Source organism: Vidua macroura, chromosome 3, assembly GCF_024509145.1.
Source record: "Vidua macroura isolate BioBank_ID:100142 chromosome 3, ASM2450914v1, whole genome shotgun sequence".
Taxonomy (NCBI): domain Eukaryota; kingdom Metazoa; phylum Chordata; class Aves; order Passeriformes; family Viduidae; genus Vidua; species Vidua macroura.
The window spans coordinates 1,703,083-1,720,935 of NC_071573.1; the positions used below are offsets into that span (position 1 = coordinate 1,703,083).

A 17,853-nucleotide genomic window follows, 5' to 3' on the forward strand; every position below is an offset into this window, starting at 1 on the left:
GCTTGTGAAAAAGCTCAAAGGGCTTCGTGATTTCTTAGGAGACTTTTGGAGCTGACTGTTGTCATCCCCTAATTTAAAAGGGTGAACACACCTATTCAAAGGCATCCAAAAAGAAATAGCTGTGTCCTGAGCTCCTGCTCGCTAGCACCATCAGGGAAGGTGATGAATGAGGGGGCTTAGATTGGAGGTCTCACCAGAGTGCTGGGAATTGGAGTTCTCAAAGCAACAATCAGCACTAGTGAACAATGGAGGAGATGACAGGGTTGACATCCCAGGGTCAGGAGTGAGTGCTGAGTTTAAGGTGAGATACCTCAGATTTTTCTGAGAAATGCCAGATTTTTCAATAAACACCAGTATGAAACCTTAACGGAAAACAAAGTCCCATTTTTAATATAAAAACAACTTGACATTTTTCAGTATACTTTTTAATGAGCATTGCTCTGAGCTATTTTATAATGAAATTTGCTTAAAAGTAGAACAGGCTGGTGATACTTGGCAGAAGGATGTGGCATATGGTAAAACAGTTGTGATTTATTGGCAAGCACTCTCATTTTGGAAAGAGTGGCTTTCAGCACTCAGCACAGTGATCTGTATCTTGATATTCAGGTCTTTAAGGGAAAAAGAGCTGCTGAGAGGTATACATGGCATACTTTGAAAGGCCTTTCAGTATGGGTAGGATAGGAAGCTTTTTATTTTGTTCTTTCTTTTACATGTGGCATCTGACCTTTGCCAAGATCTTTATTCTATTTTTCACCTTTTTAAGAAACATCAAAATACACTCTAGCTGGAAGGCAAGTGAGCATTTTTAACTTGGACAAGATGGAATTTCTAGAGCTGGCAGATCCACTTCATTGTAGCTGTCACACGTATTTATGTGTTTTTTCCTTGCACTTTACAATATCCTGCAAAAACTACTGGTAAAGTTATGGGTCCCCAGTTGTGAGTATTATCCAGTTCACATTACAGGTCTTGAGTCTATTTTTATCTAAAGTGGGAGGAGCCCAACCAAGCTGAAGTATTTCTAAACTTCTCCAGAAAAAACAATTACCTCAGTAATGCTAAATACTATAAATTTACAAACGTATGGGAAATAGGAAATTGAATGCTAAATGTCCTTTTTCAGGTTCTGTTCTTTGTGGCTTGCTGTTCTCTGCATGTGCAGTCATAGGTGACAATTCCTGCCAGTAGCTAAAGGAGGATTGTGGTGATGCCACTAATCCTTGGTTCCTCAAAGAAATAATCAGATCTAACTCCTTGTGGTGGTAGGGGATTTTTAAATACTGTCATGCTTTAGGGACTTTTTTTTTTTTTATTAGGATTCAGTGTTTTAATAGGACATAGGTTCTTGAAAAAGGGATTATATAAAGCTATTGGATTTTATTTTTTTTCCCTAAAGGGGATGGCAAAGCTGAAATCCCCCAGTGCACTCAGAGGAGAGGTCTGTCACTAGAGGTGCACATTCCAGGTCACACAGGGAAGGAGTGCAGAAGATTTACTGGAGAAGCTGCAATTAATTTCACAGTTTGGTCAGATGTTAACCCACATTACAGGTCTCTGGCTATGACCCAGACTCATTGGCTCATGAGTTATTAGCCTGGCTTTTTTGGTCTTTTTTTTTTTTTTTTTTTTGATGAAAGAATTCTTGCTCTCATGATTGCAGAGCACGAAAAAATGCTCTGAAGAGTAACTTAGAGGGCAGAGCTTCGGTGAGGCAAATGCCCTTTGAATGAGGGGGCATGGCTACAAGCTGGGTCAATTATCCTGGTCTGCAGGCGAGTGTGTGGAGGGGTGGGGTCTGGCAAGAGTCAAGGAGAGAGGTAGAGTCAATTCTAAATTATCCTCATTTGAACTGGCTGCTTTGGAGCTAATTAATAACTCTGGACCTTAGCAACAACACAAACCAAGCTTTCAGTATCAAACCCCTTTAGTCCCACCCCCCCTTTTCACAAAACGAGGAATGCCTTCTTCTGAATTTAGTGTTTAGGCTTGGTAATGCCCTGGGAAATCCTAACTGGTTTGTTTGTTTGTTTGCTTTTAGGAATTATCTCATATTGCAGTATACCAAATATGTAATTACTGAGATTTGCTAAATACCCTTACTGATACATCCTCTCAAGCTATCTTTAGAATTTAAATAATTTTCTGGGGCTTTTTAAGGAAAGAAAACAATTAATAACTTCTTTCCCCCTACAAATACTCAGTCTTTGTTCTGTTGTGTTTATGTGTGTAGATATATTTAGATATGTATTGCTGATCTTTGGGTTGTGCAGATGTAATTGAAGGGTGTCTGCCAAAAACTCAATTAATAGTTGCCTTATTAGGGTTTTTGACCAGCATGCAGGAAGTGTCTTAATTTTTCTTTTTCCCCTCCAGTGTGAGCAGTGAGAGGGGTTTCCAATTAGTGAAATTTATAGGTTAGTTATGAATCATCTCCTGAAATCAGCTCCATGAATTGAGTCATTAGTACTGGATGTTTTCCATTTGGGTCTTATGAATCCCTGCTTAGTGTTTGGCAGGAATACTGTGTTTGATGTCCAGATGCAGTTTTTTTCAGGCTGGGCACATTCTAAACCTTGAATGGAAAGGCTCAGTCAGGATGTGGCTTCCACTGAAAGGTGTTGAACACTGGGGTTTAGGGCTCTGCAAGCTGGGGGAAAGGTGATATTTCACTAAGAGATAAAGAGGTTTTTGTTTTTTTTTTCCTACGCGTGCAGCGTTATTGGACACAGTTTGACAGTGATTACATCATTTTACTTTAGGTTAATTTTGGCAGTGGACAGTGAGGAAGGTTTGCTCTGCATGCTGTGCATTCTATGACTAAGATGTGGTTTCTGTCCAAAAGAATTCCTAGTCTGTAGCAGGTGCCCTGGTCCTGTCACTGACACTCCCAGCTAAGTGCCAGATCTGGCAGTGGGAGTACCCAGGCAAAATGAAATAGCTGATAATGTCTTGGTAGCACATGATCGTTGATAATTTTTGATTAGTCTGCTTTAATAAGCTAAATAAAGATTCCAAAGGGTTAGGATTTTGAGGTTTGGGTTTTTTAGAAGAATAATTAGGCTTTTTTTTTTTTTATTTTGTTGTAGGTTTGAGAGTTGTTAGTTCTTTTAACTAGCTATAATTTATCGTGATTCTTTTTAAAAGAAAATAATACATAAAGCCTCTAGACAATACAAAAAAAAATCTTTTGAGAGATGATCAACTGTATTGAACGTTAATCATGGCTTTAATACAAGTAGAAATAACTCCTGAGTTTTCAAATATAAGCATAAAAGCTGAGCAATGATGAAACTAAAGTGCACTGTGAAGAAGACACGGGTTTAAGAAAAACTTTGTGTGATCCCTAACTCATAAAAAGCCACACAAAATTGTTTATGCCACCTGGTAGTAATCCTCATCTGTAGAACATCACTAAGAATAACTCTAGGTATACCTGACACCACATTGTGAAAAATAAACCAGCCCAAATCCTATATTTAGATTATATTTATGCATGTTATTTCTGTCCATAGTGGGATGAAATGAATGATGGATGAGAACAACATTTTTATCTGCTTAAATCTTAGCATTAACTTATTTGTTGCAGAATCATGCAGGTACTGAAGTATTTTTCTTAACAACACGGGAACTTGCAGCTTATCTTACTGCATAAGAAAACAGAAATGTAGAAACAGAAAAATATATTTTAAAGAACAACGTTTACACAAGAGCTGGGATAACAAGAACCCTTCCAGCAGTGTGATGTGAACTCTCAAATGGCCCATTTAGAAGAGTGGTGCCAGATTCAGATGGACAGCAGAGGTTTGGCTGTCTTCAGAGTCGGTCTGTGGAGCCTGCCAGACCCCTTGCTGTTCCTAGAAAATGCTTAGCAATGGCACAAAGAGCAAGGCAGCTGTTCTTGGTGGGATTCTGTTTAGGATCCTCCTCAAGGAAGTGGGCACTTGTGCAAAATGGAACAGTGGTGGAGTGCATTCAAAACTGGCATATCCCATAGACTTGGAATTTGAACCACCCTCTCTTCTAGCAATCCTAATCCTTGGTACAAGGATGAATTACACCCAAACCTTGCATGGGTGTTTAAACTCCTGACTTCCCACATTAAAAGTAAGAAAATATTCTTCTTTCTCTTCCTCAGTCTACTTAGTTTCCTGTTTGTTTGCATTTTCTTTGTGTTTTGTAATAAGACCCAAACTGAGTTGTTGTAACCACTGCAAGTGTAACCAGATACCCCTCTAGGGAGGTGGGAGCGGGGTTTTCCCTTTTACCTTTTATAAAAGAGTAACTAGAATGAAATGAGAAGGAGAGGGAATTCATTACTGGGTCACTTTAATGAAGTGTCCATTCTTTGTAGCTGTACTGTGAAAAATTATCAGTGAAGTGATAATGACTACTGTGAAATATGCTTCATACCTGCTCTGTCTTGTTTAAGTAAAATATTTTCATTTAGAGAATGATAGCATCATACAAATATTAAAAATCATAGAAATATCCTATATTGGAATTCTAGAAATAATTTTTTTTTTTTTTTTTGCAAATGCTACTGTTTTAGCCAGCATTTTGATGGCTGCTTTTGATGCAATATTTGTTCCTGCCTCTGTTCTCCCAAAGCAGGCTTGCACATGACAAGGCAGCTGCTACAGGGAGAGCACTGATATCATTGGCAGTGTCTGTAGCAGAATCAGGATGGGAAATCAAGCACCAGAAGAGACCAGGGGTTTGTTCTTTATGGGGAGGAAAAAGCTATAGCAGCTGTTTGTATTTCAAAGTATGAATCTGTAGAGAAAAGCAGCCTTGGACTTCCAGAAAAAAAAAAAAAAAAGGCTGAGCTGGAGGGACTGCAGGGTACATTGCAAATAATTTATGTGAAATATCACTGCTGTTAAGTGGGAAACTTAGTGGAAAATTCAACATAAATGAACCTGAGGAAAAATTCTAAAGCTTAAATCTAGCTTTTTCTAAGTGATCTTAGACATAGCCATGCAACTGAAATAAATAGAATCCTTGGTACAGAAAGAACCTCTGTGATCCCTCAGCTTTGACCTCTGAAAATGAGGCTATAGTCATACACTGTACAGAATCTGTATTGTATTTACATGTTTTCAATTTATCTGCCATCAATCTCAGAGTATAACAGTAATTTTGGGGACGGCATGACAAAAGGATTCTCATCACTTTTTTAACCTTGGTCAAATGTTCTTTTGAGTCCATTTTCTCTAATCTCTGTATTAGATGCATGCCTTACCACTATGTTTCATGAACTTCGTGATCCTACTGAGCGTCAGGAACTATAAATGTAAAAGAGCCAAGTGCTTAGAAAAGGATGTATTTTGATCTGCAGAAGAACAAAATATTCCAGAGAGCCTGTTTTGAAGAGCCAATCGCTTAAGATCTATGCCTTGCTGTCTAATCTTCCTTTCCTACTGAAAGTACTAAGATGTCACTGAAACTGAGGTACTTCAGTGTAATTGCATCATCATTCTCTGCATGCTTAACCAGGATGCTTCTCCTAGCGTGGAGAGGCAGCCTAGTAAGAGAAGTTCTGATCTTTTATAAAAATAGTGCAGCTTACTGTACGTAGGCTGAAATGTCAAATATTTTTCTAACGCTATACAAGATTTCTTTTTTTTTTTTTTTTTTTGTTGTTCTCACGGGTTTGACTTTGTGAGTTTAATGTACAATAAAGATGATCCAGTACTGCTTGTTGGTATGTAGTCTATTGAGTGAGCCTGAACTGAGCTAGCAAAAGGGATGGAACAACAATGTCTGTGGAAAGACCATTGTCTTGCTGTGGCTGTTGTAGCTTTTGAAAAGCTAATATTGAAAGATTGACTGTCTGTGCAGGCTCTCCTTTTTTTGTGAATGGATGAGGTTAGATGGCACCTCTGGGGGTTTGCAGTGTTCAGCCCCTTTGGTCGGGCAGAGTCACCTAAAGCTGGTTTCTCAGGTCTGTGTCCAGATGGTTTTTTTTGAGTATCTCCAAGGACAGAGACTTTAAAACCTCTCTGGGCTGCTTAGTCCCCCTCACAGTAAATGTTTCTTGATGTTCAGAGAGCATCCTCTGTGATGCTCCTGTGTTCCAATTGATGTCCATTTCCTCTGTCACTGGCCAGTACTGAAAGGAACCTGGCTCCATGTCCCTTAGAAACTTTCTTCATGTTCATATCCATTTGTATATATACAAATATACATTTGTTTTATATACCTTTTATATGTATAAATACAATTTATATACATTATACAATCCATAAATATACAATATTTATATGCAATACAATATACAAAATATATACAATTTATATACATTAGTAAGATCCTCCACAAGCCTTTTCTAAGCTGAAGTCACTGCTCTCTCAGCCCTTCTTTGTGTGAGAGGTGTCTAAGTGCCTCAGTTGTTTTAATCTCTCAAGTAGCTTTGTATCCCTCTTGCACTGAGGAACAAAAACACAATGGTTTTTGTTTTGCTGGCAAATGTAGACATGACTATTTTGTTTACAAAAGCTGATGCTGGGTGTTCAGGACAAAAAGGTGGAGTGAGAGGATCTGCTGACACCAGGAAGTCATCACAACAGAATTTCCTTATTCCCTCTGGTTTAGGAACTTATGAAATAACTAAGTTCACCTATTGGCTTTATCTGTCTGTCCTTGGAAAGTGAGTCCCTCTTGCAAGATGTTGCTTTTGTTTTAATATGTAGGTGTCAACCTTTACACAATGAATACTCAATTTATCTCTGAGGTGGGAATCTAAACAGGAAAGCGCTTGAATTACAGGTCTGTATTGTTCTTGCTTATAGAGCCTGTGTGTTTTAAGCAAATGTAGTGGTTTGTGCTGGTTGGGTGTTACCCCTTCATTTTTCCAAGCAGCACTGTTGAAGAGGACCAATAGCTTTGAAGGCTGAAATCACAGATATATATATTTTAAAATAGGTTTGCATATACATGCATAATTGTAGTGAAATTAAGCCAAATGGTTTCATTTCAGTGTGCTAGGAAATAAAAGCTGAAGAGCTGTGAGTCCTCATAGGACCTCTGCACTCCCACTTGGTATTTGAGCAGTGTTCAGGCTTCAAAGCTGAGCCCTAGTACTCAGTTGCTGAAATGGGAGAAATGCATATTAAAAGCTTTGCTGTCCATAGTGAAGTTCAATTTTTGCTGTGGCTGAGCAATGCACAGCCTGGTCTGTCATTTTTGGTGCTACTCTTAGGAGATTCCACCCAAAGTTAAGTAAAGTTGAGGGACTCAGCAGTGGGTTTTTAGCTTAATTTGCTTTGGGGAGAATTATTCTTCTAGGTTCTGTAAAAGAAATTGTGACTGAGGGAAATAACACTTCTCCCTCAGCCTCAGAAAGTTCAGTCCTTGATTTGCCATAAACCCATCTGCAACTTCTAGATGTAAAACATTAATAAACATGTGCTTTGAGGTAGTTTTGTTATGCCTCTACTCAGACTTGCAAGTCTGAATTTTATGTTAGCTGTCAACTTTTAATTATTGCTATTCAACAAACAAAGCATTGCCTTCCTGATTTTGCAGTCTGCACAAAGATGAATAATCACTTCTGAAGAGCTGTAAAGGGTAGCCATGTGTCTTGGTTTTAGCTGGCTAGAGCTATTTTTTTCTTCCTAGTAGCTGGTATAATACCATGTTTCAGATTTAGGATGAGCATGAGATGGATAACACAATGATGGATTAGTTCTTGTGAAGCAGTCCTTACTTTCAGTCAAGGACTTTTTTGGCTTCTCACACCATAACACCAGTGAGTGGTTTGGGTGACACAAGAAGCTGGGTGGGGGACACAGCTTGGACAGCTGGCCAAAGGGATATTCCATATTTTTTGGTCTCGTTAAACTGTCTTTATCTGAAACTACAGATTTTTATCCTTAACCCCCCCAGTCCATCCTACTGAGTGAGTGAGAACTGCCTGCCAGGCTATACCATGATACTGTGCTAGGAGGAGCTGCTAGATTTTTGTGTGTGCCTTCAAGGGAAGATGTTAAAATCCTCTGGCAAATTTTATTGATGAGGAAAGAAAAAGGAAGCAAAAACCTCCTGAGAACTGTAGCATCTGGTCTTTGAATATGGTGAAGCAAGGCACTGAAGTAATTGTAAGCCTTGAAAAAGAAACACGAGAGGCCCACAGCAGAAGTAGCAGTGGACTCTAAATTAGATCTGGGCAGCTCTAATGAGAAAGCAGTCTATAAAGAAATTGAGACTTGTGTTGCTGGAGAAGAAAATACTAATCTTTGTAATGACTTTAGTTATAAAATACTGAAACTTTAATGCAAAATCAACTTTTCAATAAGACTTGGTAGTTGCTATCTTTTTACAGCCTCATGAAAACTGTAAGCTGCTTTTAAATACTTTTTTTTTTTTTGTGCTAAAATTACATATTTGTGATGCCTTCATGGAAATTTGCCTGAGTATTAAGCTAGAAAGTTATCCTCAAAGGAAACGGACACCAGAAAACCTTTTTATCTAAACGAGGGATCACAGGTTACCTGTTTTTCGAGTTGGAAAGGGCTTAAACACACAGGTAAGGGTAAAACCAAATAGTTTTAGAAGAAGCAGAATTGAAATGATCAGTACTGTGATGGACAGTGATCTGTGGTGCTCATTATTTCTCTGAAATGCCATTATTTTCTTGAAACTGTAGGGCTTTTGATTTAAGGGTGTTTTTAGAGGCAAAGTCTTTTTAAACAGCTTGTTTAAAGTCTCTAAGACTGAGCAGGTCTCTCTCCTTTCTTCCCGTTCTTGGTGCTTGCAGTGTGCTTCTTTGTTTGAAGTTTTGACAAGAAAAGCATGTAAATAGGTGGTGAAAGGGGAAGAATTTTCTTCAGTGTGCTAGGTTTGTACTCACATCTGCAAAAATTGCAGTTGGCTCGGAGACCAGCAACTGGCACAAGGGCACAAAATTACAAAATTGATCTGCCTTACACAGCAGATCAATTTGTGCTGCTGGAAGATTCATTTCTCTCGGGTCAGTGCTAAGTTTTCCTGTTGATTTGAGTGGCTTTGTGCCTGTGCATCCTTTTATGGTGCCTTACTTTAGGTGAAGCCTCTTTGCTGTCCCTTGGCATGCTTGCATTTCAGGCCAGAGCGTAGCAGGGGGATGCTCTAACTAGTTACAACTGAGCCACCTCAGGTATCCAGAGCTTCCAGCCATGACAGAATGGATCTCTGCATGATTAATTTACTCCTGCCCTCACAAGCTTTGTCAGGCTTGTCACAGATGATTCATTTCTTCCTTCTGTGGAATCTGGCGCTTACCATGCGTCTCTGCTGTAGTAAGATGGGTCGTGGCAATAAAAGCAAGAAGGATGAAAAGTAGAAAGCCCAAGTGTGAGGAGCTGACCTGCTCTGGAGGTGTAATGACGCATCTGTCTGAAACTTGGTGGTGAGAGAGAGAAAAGGAGAAAAGGAGTCGTGCAGTGTCTAATTGGACCCCACTGGGTGACCCTGGCTGCTGTGAGACACACAGAGTGGGGCTGGTGGTGCAGAACACCGAGTTCTTGGTCCCTTGCTCTTTGGGAAACATGTTTTTATTGTGAACCCTAAGGGTCTCATCTCAAATATCTGAATATTTTTTAGAAGCATTGTCAGTTTACAAACAGCTTCTTGGACTGGGGAAAGTGAATGTGGCTTCTCTTCTGTCTTTAGAGGTGCATAATTTTCAAATTTAATTGTGGGATTGCTGCTTAGCATTACTTGCAAGGAATTATAGAGGGGCAAAAATTCAGTGTGTTTAATGTTCCACAAAAATCTGTCGAAGTTGTAGGTTCTGGATAGTCCATGAAATCCTCAAGCCAAAATTTAGACTTTTAATTAAGGCATTATGTAAATATTTATGTTTATAGTTTGGTCATGTGCTTCTGTATATATGAAGGAAATTTTGTGTACTCGCTATTTAATTCACTAACCAATGAAGGTTTGAGAATATGTGCGCTGAGCAAACAAAAAAAAAGTAATAAATTCTAGTTTTCACAGATATTTGATTTTTGGGAGCTACATACTAAAATATTTCTGTTAATTATTTTTAACATAAGGGATTAAACCATCTGTCTCCTGATTTGAGATTTGTTTTTAAAACCAAATGCATTAGATTTTGGGGTTTTTTGTTTCATTTAAAACTGAAAAGAGCCCTTGAAAAGCTGTACCCTTTGCAATTGTGATTTAACAATTAGTGTCGTGTGGCTGGGCATCTGCTTCCTAAATCAGTCCCACTAAGGGCATTGGGAGGGCTATTTCCTACAGCTCTCAAAGAGGCTGGATGCCAGAATGTGATGCTGATGGAAGTCTTTTTAAAGATGTTTCTCTGTATGTTTCTAAGATGTTTCTTCACTTTCTATATATACAATGCTATTTTTGCGGAGCAGTTCCTGTCATTGCAGGCAAAAGAAAATTTAAGTCATGCAGTCTGCACAGACTTGTTCCTTTCTGATGTTTTTTTTTTTTTTTTTTTTGTTGAAGGGGGAAAGTATGTATTCATAGAAAGCTACCCAGTTGCTTGTTTCCCAAATTCAGGAATTTACCAGCTGTCAGCAGGATAAAAACATGTCTACATCACGTCTTTCCAGAAAAAAAAAAACAACAAAAACAACAACAAAAAAGTCATTACTAAAAAGTATTATTGCATTAAAACACTACAGAATAATTTATAGAAATTGTTGTACCAGTCACACAAAACATGACTAAAGGTTTTGTTATAATAAAGGTAATAAGCTGCAGAACTTGAATTTGCTGGGCAACACATTCTGTATTACTTGTTTTTTATCTTTTTAGGCTATGTGAAAGCAGACTCCAGAGGTCTAGAAATATTAGTGCTTTGTCTTAAAATAAGTTTAGCAGCCAGAATGAAAACATTTGGTTGGTATGTTTATCATGTAGCTGCTGGAAGTTTTCTTTCATTAAAGGCTGGCTGTCCTCTCCTGTGTTTTTAAATGACATGTTGGCTAACAACAGAAAATTGTGTGGTTGATGGATTCTTATGTTCCCTCACACTTTTATTTTTGGCAGAGAATACAAATTACCAGAGAAGGGCCTTGACTTAATTCCTAATGCATAGCTGCTGTGAGATTGGAGTGTATTGATGACTTATTTTTAATGAGTTGGCAATGATTTTGTCAATACAACATTTTGGCTTCAAAATAGAATCATAGTTTTAAAACAATGAAATTCTTTTTATGTTTTTCCATTATCAGGAGGAATTTATTTCAAGAAAACCGTGATGAAGATTTTCTGTGATACAGCATTAATGTGAGGAAAAAGGGAAAGGCAAGACTGAAGGGGGAGAAGCCCAGAGCAGTTGCTTTGTGTTGTGTTCTCTATAAAGTCTGGCTGAACAATCCAGAATATTGCAAGTCAATATCTCTTAATGAATACTTTCATAAAACTCAGACTGAGGTTTTAGTATTTCTGGCTCCATACTTCCTGATTTCCCTTGATTTCACTTGATATTTCCAAATAATAAACATTAGAACTTACAGGAGAAATACTGGGAGGAGGATCTCAGGGTTGTTGGTTGAGGTTTTCAGGAAGATGTTATTTCTTTCTCCTCAAACAATGCAGAGTCCGGTTGCAACTTCCTGGCCCTTTGATTCTAATGCCATGAAAAACCAAACTGATGACAGAAATAATTAGCCACTGATGGTAGCCACAGTGATTGATTATTTTTTGTAGCAGCTGCCTTGCAGTTGGCTGTTCTGTCAGTCAAACGCAATCACGGTAAAAATAAATTTAGGCTAATAATCAGATTTAAGGTTTATGCATGACAACATCGTTTTGGGAAGCTTCCTTGTCTTCTCTGTCAGCACTCTTTGTTCCAGTGGTGTGTAACAAAGGATGTACCAGGATATCAGTGACGTACAGAAAGCGTGAAGGGGAGGAGTGGCAAGCCAAAATTCACATGAAGTACTTCGAAAAACGAGCTTTTTCCCTTTGTTAGCAAGTCTGATTCCCACAAATGCCTTATTTCCTGTGCTCACTTGTCTTTACAGACACGTCCGATTCTGTTCTGCCAAAGATGCCTGCAAACAGGCAGAAGTAACTCAGTGGCAAAGGATATTTTAAATACAGAAAGAAAGCATCACTTTCTCCTTCTCATCCCCATGCAATGAAAATATGTGGGCTTGACAAAAAATGTTTGCCAGGACAGTTATTTAAGGCTAAGCAGATGATAATCCTCTGCGTAATACCTTGAGTTGGTTGCAGCGGTAGCGCTGATTGTTGAACCCCTGACTGATTGGCTAGCAAGGAGCTAGACTAAATAATGCATATTATTCAGTGGTCATATGAAAGGCTATGTTGTAAGGATGAATTTCTTACGGTTTTGGAAGGATTTTGTTGAGAGTTGCACTCTGAGGAATCAGCCCAGTCTCTCTGAATGAAACCAGAAATCAGGCACTTCAGAGCGAACTCTTCTTAAGGACAAGTAGGAGAGATGGCACAAAGTGTGAGGGCAAAGGAGCTTATGCAAAACTCACTTTTAACAAATGTAAAGAGGTAATAACTTGGTTCAGCAGGAGAAGATTTAGGCACAGATTTTGAAAGAAGAAAGTTGCACAGTGCACCTAATGGGTGGACTTTATGGCCATGAGCTCCTGCGGCAAGCCTTTCCCAGCTCAGAAGAAAACTGCTACACAGCAGGGGCTGTGAGCTTTTATAGGTAATTCAAGGCTGCTTGGAAAATGGTGGTTTCTAACATCTGCTGCAGCTTGCAATGAAAGCAGTGTTTTGTGCTACCAAAACTCAACAGCAGTTTCCATCCTCCTGTGGGAGGAGGAGGCAAGAGTCTCTCTTCAAGCATGAGGAGTTCAAGCAGATAAAACCTCTTAATTTACAGGGAGGGTAAAGAGAAGCATGAATATGCTGTAAGGAAAATAAGGATAATAAAATAGGTGCAGACATGGCTGATTGCCCTTGAGCTGACCACTAATGAGGCATGCAGGCACCTCAGGTGAAAGCTGAGCGTTCAGAATTGTCACTGAAATACCTGGAATGAGTTCTGAAGGTTTACATCACCTGGAAATCAGTCTCACAGTTTTCTTTCATAGGCGGTTCTTCAGAGTCATGACAGAAGTCATGGCCTTGCAGTAAATGTGTTTTGATTTTACATGTATATATATTTTTTTTGTTTTGGTTTTTTTTCATTTTTAAGCACATGCAACTGCTTACAAATGCAGTTTAAGTAATCTCTTTTGGGTGGTCCTCTTTTTTTTTTTATTATGAAATATACAAAGGCATACAGACATTTAGAAAGGTGAATATTAATGAAAGCTTTTTAAGAACACGAAATATGTAGTAATTTTTATCAGATATTCATTGGCAGAGAAGGATGGCTGATATCCTGTTTCCTAATACTTTTAGTTGTATCAGTTGCATACAGTTGTAGAGTAATTACAAGTACAACTTAAGAGCTTTGAGAGATGAGTGCATCAGTTTTCTTTACTCTCCTGGGAAAAATTAGCTCCTAATTGTATTGTAAAGAATATGTGGAATGCTGGCAAGTTGGGCTAAAGAAGTTGTGCTTGTATCAGTATTTCTCTTTGAGTTTCCTTAGTTTCAGTTGTGGTTTTGCAACAATGCAATTCCATTGATTTTTTTTACTTCTGTTAAGTCATGCCCTAAAGAAATCTTTCATGGGACAGGGAGGACTTGGTAGAAAACACTGTTTAGAATGCTGCAGAGTGGATGCAGTTGAATCAAGAGGTAATTTTATGAAAGATAAAGGTGGTGGTTTTTTTTTTACACATGCAATAGCTATCATTTGCATTGACAGCATGTTGGGGAATAGATTCTTTTAGTTCATGTTACTCTAGGGAACCATTTTCCCTCTCTTGCTCAAAGTGTTTAGAACACTGAAAATAATAAAAACTGCACCTGACCTGACTCAAACTACAAATTATTGGTTGCTTTGAAAGATATTCCCACATCCAATGCATTGTTGACTTAACAGTTACTAAGGCTACAAATGAAGGAAAACTCTTTTTCTCCCTATTTTTTTAAAATAGAGCAGAAATACATCAAAGTGTTCTTGAGGTGATGATTGCTAATGTGTCAGTTGATGGGGAAGATGGGGTCAGATGCATTTCATGTCCTGCTTTTTCTCCAAAGGTGTTATTCCCTTAGTTCCTACTGTTGATGTCTTTACTGTTAGCCAGTGAATGCAGTTTTCCAGTGTTTTGCTTTTCACCTTAAACATAAATTTAATTTTTCATGTGGCTCCCGAACTGAGTTTAAGTGGGTTTTAATTTATATTTTATTAAACATGATGCGAAATAGAGTTGACAGTAGATATAACTGGAGAGTTATTAATCCTTGCCAAAGAGCAAAAGTTCCACACTTTAGCAACCCTTTTCCCTCACTTGTTATAGTTGACTTCAGAATAGTCTGGCCACTTGCAGACCTTCCTGCAGGGATAGCAAAACATTTACAAAGGTCTTCTGAGTGCAGATACTGATTAATGATGATAAATTTCTAATAAAAGAATTTTTTTTTTTAATCTGATTGCTGTTTCCCTTCAAATCCTACTCCCAGTCAGAAAAATTGCATGTAATCTGCAAGGTCTGCTAGAATTAAGAACAATTTTTTTTCAATATGTCTAAACCATTGCAGAGAGCTAAGATAGCCTTGATTGAAAATCAGTGTAGAATGAAGGTGAAGTAGTCTGTTCTTTCAAAGATGTGTCTGATGGGCAGTGTTTCAGAGATTTTTTTGAGTGTGCAATAAGGGTAATGTAACCATTGCTGTGAAGTACCATTGAAACCACATTTGAAGTAGTTCCATCTATTAGAAAACAGGAAAAAATAAATATATAAATACAATTATCAGAATAGAGAAAGCACAGAGGCTAGAATGGTATTCACTTTCCAGTAAGCAACATAAATTGAACATCAGTCAAGACAGTTTTGAAGCTGTGAGATGTCAAAAAGATGTGATTGTAGGAAGCACTGTTCTGGAGGTATTTATTTATTGATATTTGTATCTATTTGAATATTAGTATTTTCTTCCGTCACTTTGACTACTGCCAGAGGTGTGGTGCTGGGTTTGGGTGCAGTTATGCTACTGCTGTTGCTCTCTGAACTGATAGCAGTGATCTGGGCTGAGAAAAAGTATCTGAGTTCTTGCCACAAATGTGTTCTGTTCTTTTTGATGGGAATCTGAGATATATAGATTTTTTTTTTTTTTTTTTTTTTTTTTACTGACACTGATCACTCTAAGTTGTGCAGTTTCAATTCCTCAAACAGAAGGACTACTTTTCCCTTCTTCCATGGACAGACTCAAACTGAGATAACATGCTCAGGTTATCTTCCATCTTCTGGAACACCATCCTCTTGTGGGACCCTACTGATAACTTGTGTGTTGATGTGCATTTGATGTTTTTGTTGCTTTTCTCCTCTCTTGTTCTGCACTTTTGAACATTGTAATTATTTTGGTGCTTCAGCAGGGTGCCTCTGTTGGGAAAGTGAGAAATAAAGAAAAAGAAAATATTCTCAACAGACTTCTGAGAGGGAGAGGGCAAATGCTTGGCTGGATGTTGCAGCTGATAGTTGTCAAAAAGTCTTTGCTGGAGTTAATGAAAAGGAAAACAGGAGAGAGAAGCAGTGTAGACTGATAACTTTCGATGTTTTTTGGACTTCTGTGGTTAGATTTCAGAAAAAAAATCTTCTGATACACAATAAAATAGGCTTTGGACTAAAGACTTTTTATTCTTGCAGAGAAGTAGTAAAGGGCATTTTAAAAACAGCCAGCAAAAGGGATTGTGCTGCTGTTCAATAGTCTGAATATAGAAACAAGAAGAAATATTTCTGTGAAAGTGACACTTCTGATGTTTCAAATGTTTTGATAATTTTATATAGGAAGAACTGCTATTAATTTTCATTTTATTCCTGTAATATGAGCATGTGTCTTATTTTACCTCTATATTTGTATATTCCCTGTAGAAATATATGTTAGAATTTTCTTAGATCCATGGTTTAAGAACAAAACAGGGCAGAACTGCTTATTTCTTGTAGTATTTGCATACTTCATGTGTCATAACCTGCACAGCATTTTTCTGTGCCAGTTCCAGTGGTTATGTCCTAGGAATCATAATCATGATTCCTCACTGGAAATATAAAATAATTCGTGTTTGTTCCAAAGATGTCTCTGGAAGTAGATCAGAGCTGAACCTGCAGGTATGACCTATGGCAGCATTTTGATTAAAAAAAAAAAACCAACAACTTAGTTTTCAGGTAGAAATGTTTGGAGAGATTTAAATAAAGCTGTGCTGCTCTACTCAGGAAGCAATGATGATTTTTGAATAAAATCATTAAAGAATAGACTTGGCCCTACAAAAAGTGATGATTTGTAAGGTGATGAGAAAATAAAGGAAGAAGGCACCAAAAGTTTTCTTTGTTTAAAGTTCTTCTCTACACAATGGGAAAACTTCCATAACCAAAAAGACCCAAACCATGTCAGTGTTTATGAGGGTGGGGGGATGATGACAGAATAAATCTTTAGTTGTTATATGTCAGAAATTAACTTGAAATGTAGATAAAGATAACTTGAGAGTGAGAAGCCTTCCCTCTTTAAGGAGGTTTTGCATTTTGGCAGTTTCAGCTCTACTTTCAGTTCAATACGTATGTGGAGTTGCTTGGAGAGATGAATTCGATGCTGAAGTCAATCTGGATGCAGTTATTTTCATTCTCTTTTACTTCCTCTAGGCCAGCTGAATTGGGTTTAGGGAGTAACTTCTTGGCAAGGTGGCAAAATATGGGTAACTGGGTCTATTGCTGCCCAGATATAGCAAAGATCCCACAGCATTCCAGGACTAGATGAGCTTGATTTAATTCAAGCTGTATTTCTCAGAATCATGATTAAAAACCCTGTTAAACAGCACTTTAAATGTATTTCTCAAAATAAGGCTCTGAGGCCAAGATAACACCTCCATTACTGGAAATAAGATAGGTGAGACAGAACCTTCTAAAGAAGTCTGGTGGTGCCTGGTTTAGTGCAGCTTCTCCAGCCCAGTGCTAAAGGTGCAGTTTCTTCTGAATCTAACTAGTTGGAGTTCAAACAGCCTTCAGCTGAATTTTTAAAGAAACTGTCATCTAAACAGGAGCAATCTCCTGATGGATCCCTAATACCCACGTGAAAAATAGTGATCGTCCAAAAAACATTTGCAGTTGAGCAGTTGCATTTACAGACTTGCTAGAGTTTAGTAAAATTAGAGCTGAACTAAATGGATTAAGAGGTCTAACCCCCCCACACACACTCCTCAAACTAACCTAACAAACAATAGCAAAGATGGAAAACACCTTTCACCAAGGATTTTCAAAGTAACATCTCTTCCCAGGACATTGAGTTAAGAATGGTTTGCAGTTTCCTCTAATATACTGCCCAAAGCCATGTGGTTCTTAAGTGGTCACTATTCTTAAATTCACTATCAAAACACCAGACCTTTTTGGTAGAAAAAAAAGAGTGTCTTATTTAACAGCACAAGCATGTGGAACAGGGAGTCAATAAAGAATAGTTTATGCTACAGAAAATGCAGGCACACATTACACATGCACTGTGAAGATGCAAAAGGTCTGATTCTGGAAATTCAGAAGGAAAATTAAAGTTAATATGCGTAAAATCAAGACTACAGTTCATTTCAGAGTGAGGCCAATAAAGAATTACTAGACCAGACAAAGTCTTACTGGAGTACAGCAGCTAAATTTCAGACAGTGTTTGGAATATGAACATGAAAACATAATATCCAGTCTAACACAGACATTTCAGGCTTTGGGACTTGAGAATCAAACTGTCTCTTGTTTGTTTTCTGGAAGGCCTTGGATTATTGTAGAATTTTCCACCTTTGTTTTCTGGTGCTGTCCTCTG

The 17,853-nt window shown here is 38.0% G+C and overlaps 1 protein-coding gene across 19 annotated transcripts in view; it reads left to right on the forward strand.

Annotated features, from left to right (window-relative positions):
• Positions 1 to 17,853, forward strand: part of NRXN1 (neurexin 1) — a 673,407-nt gene that overhangs the window by 168,035 nt on the left and 487,519 nt on the right. The gene's annotated exons all lie outside the window — the stretch shown is intronic.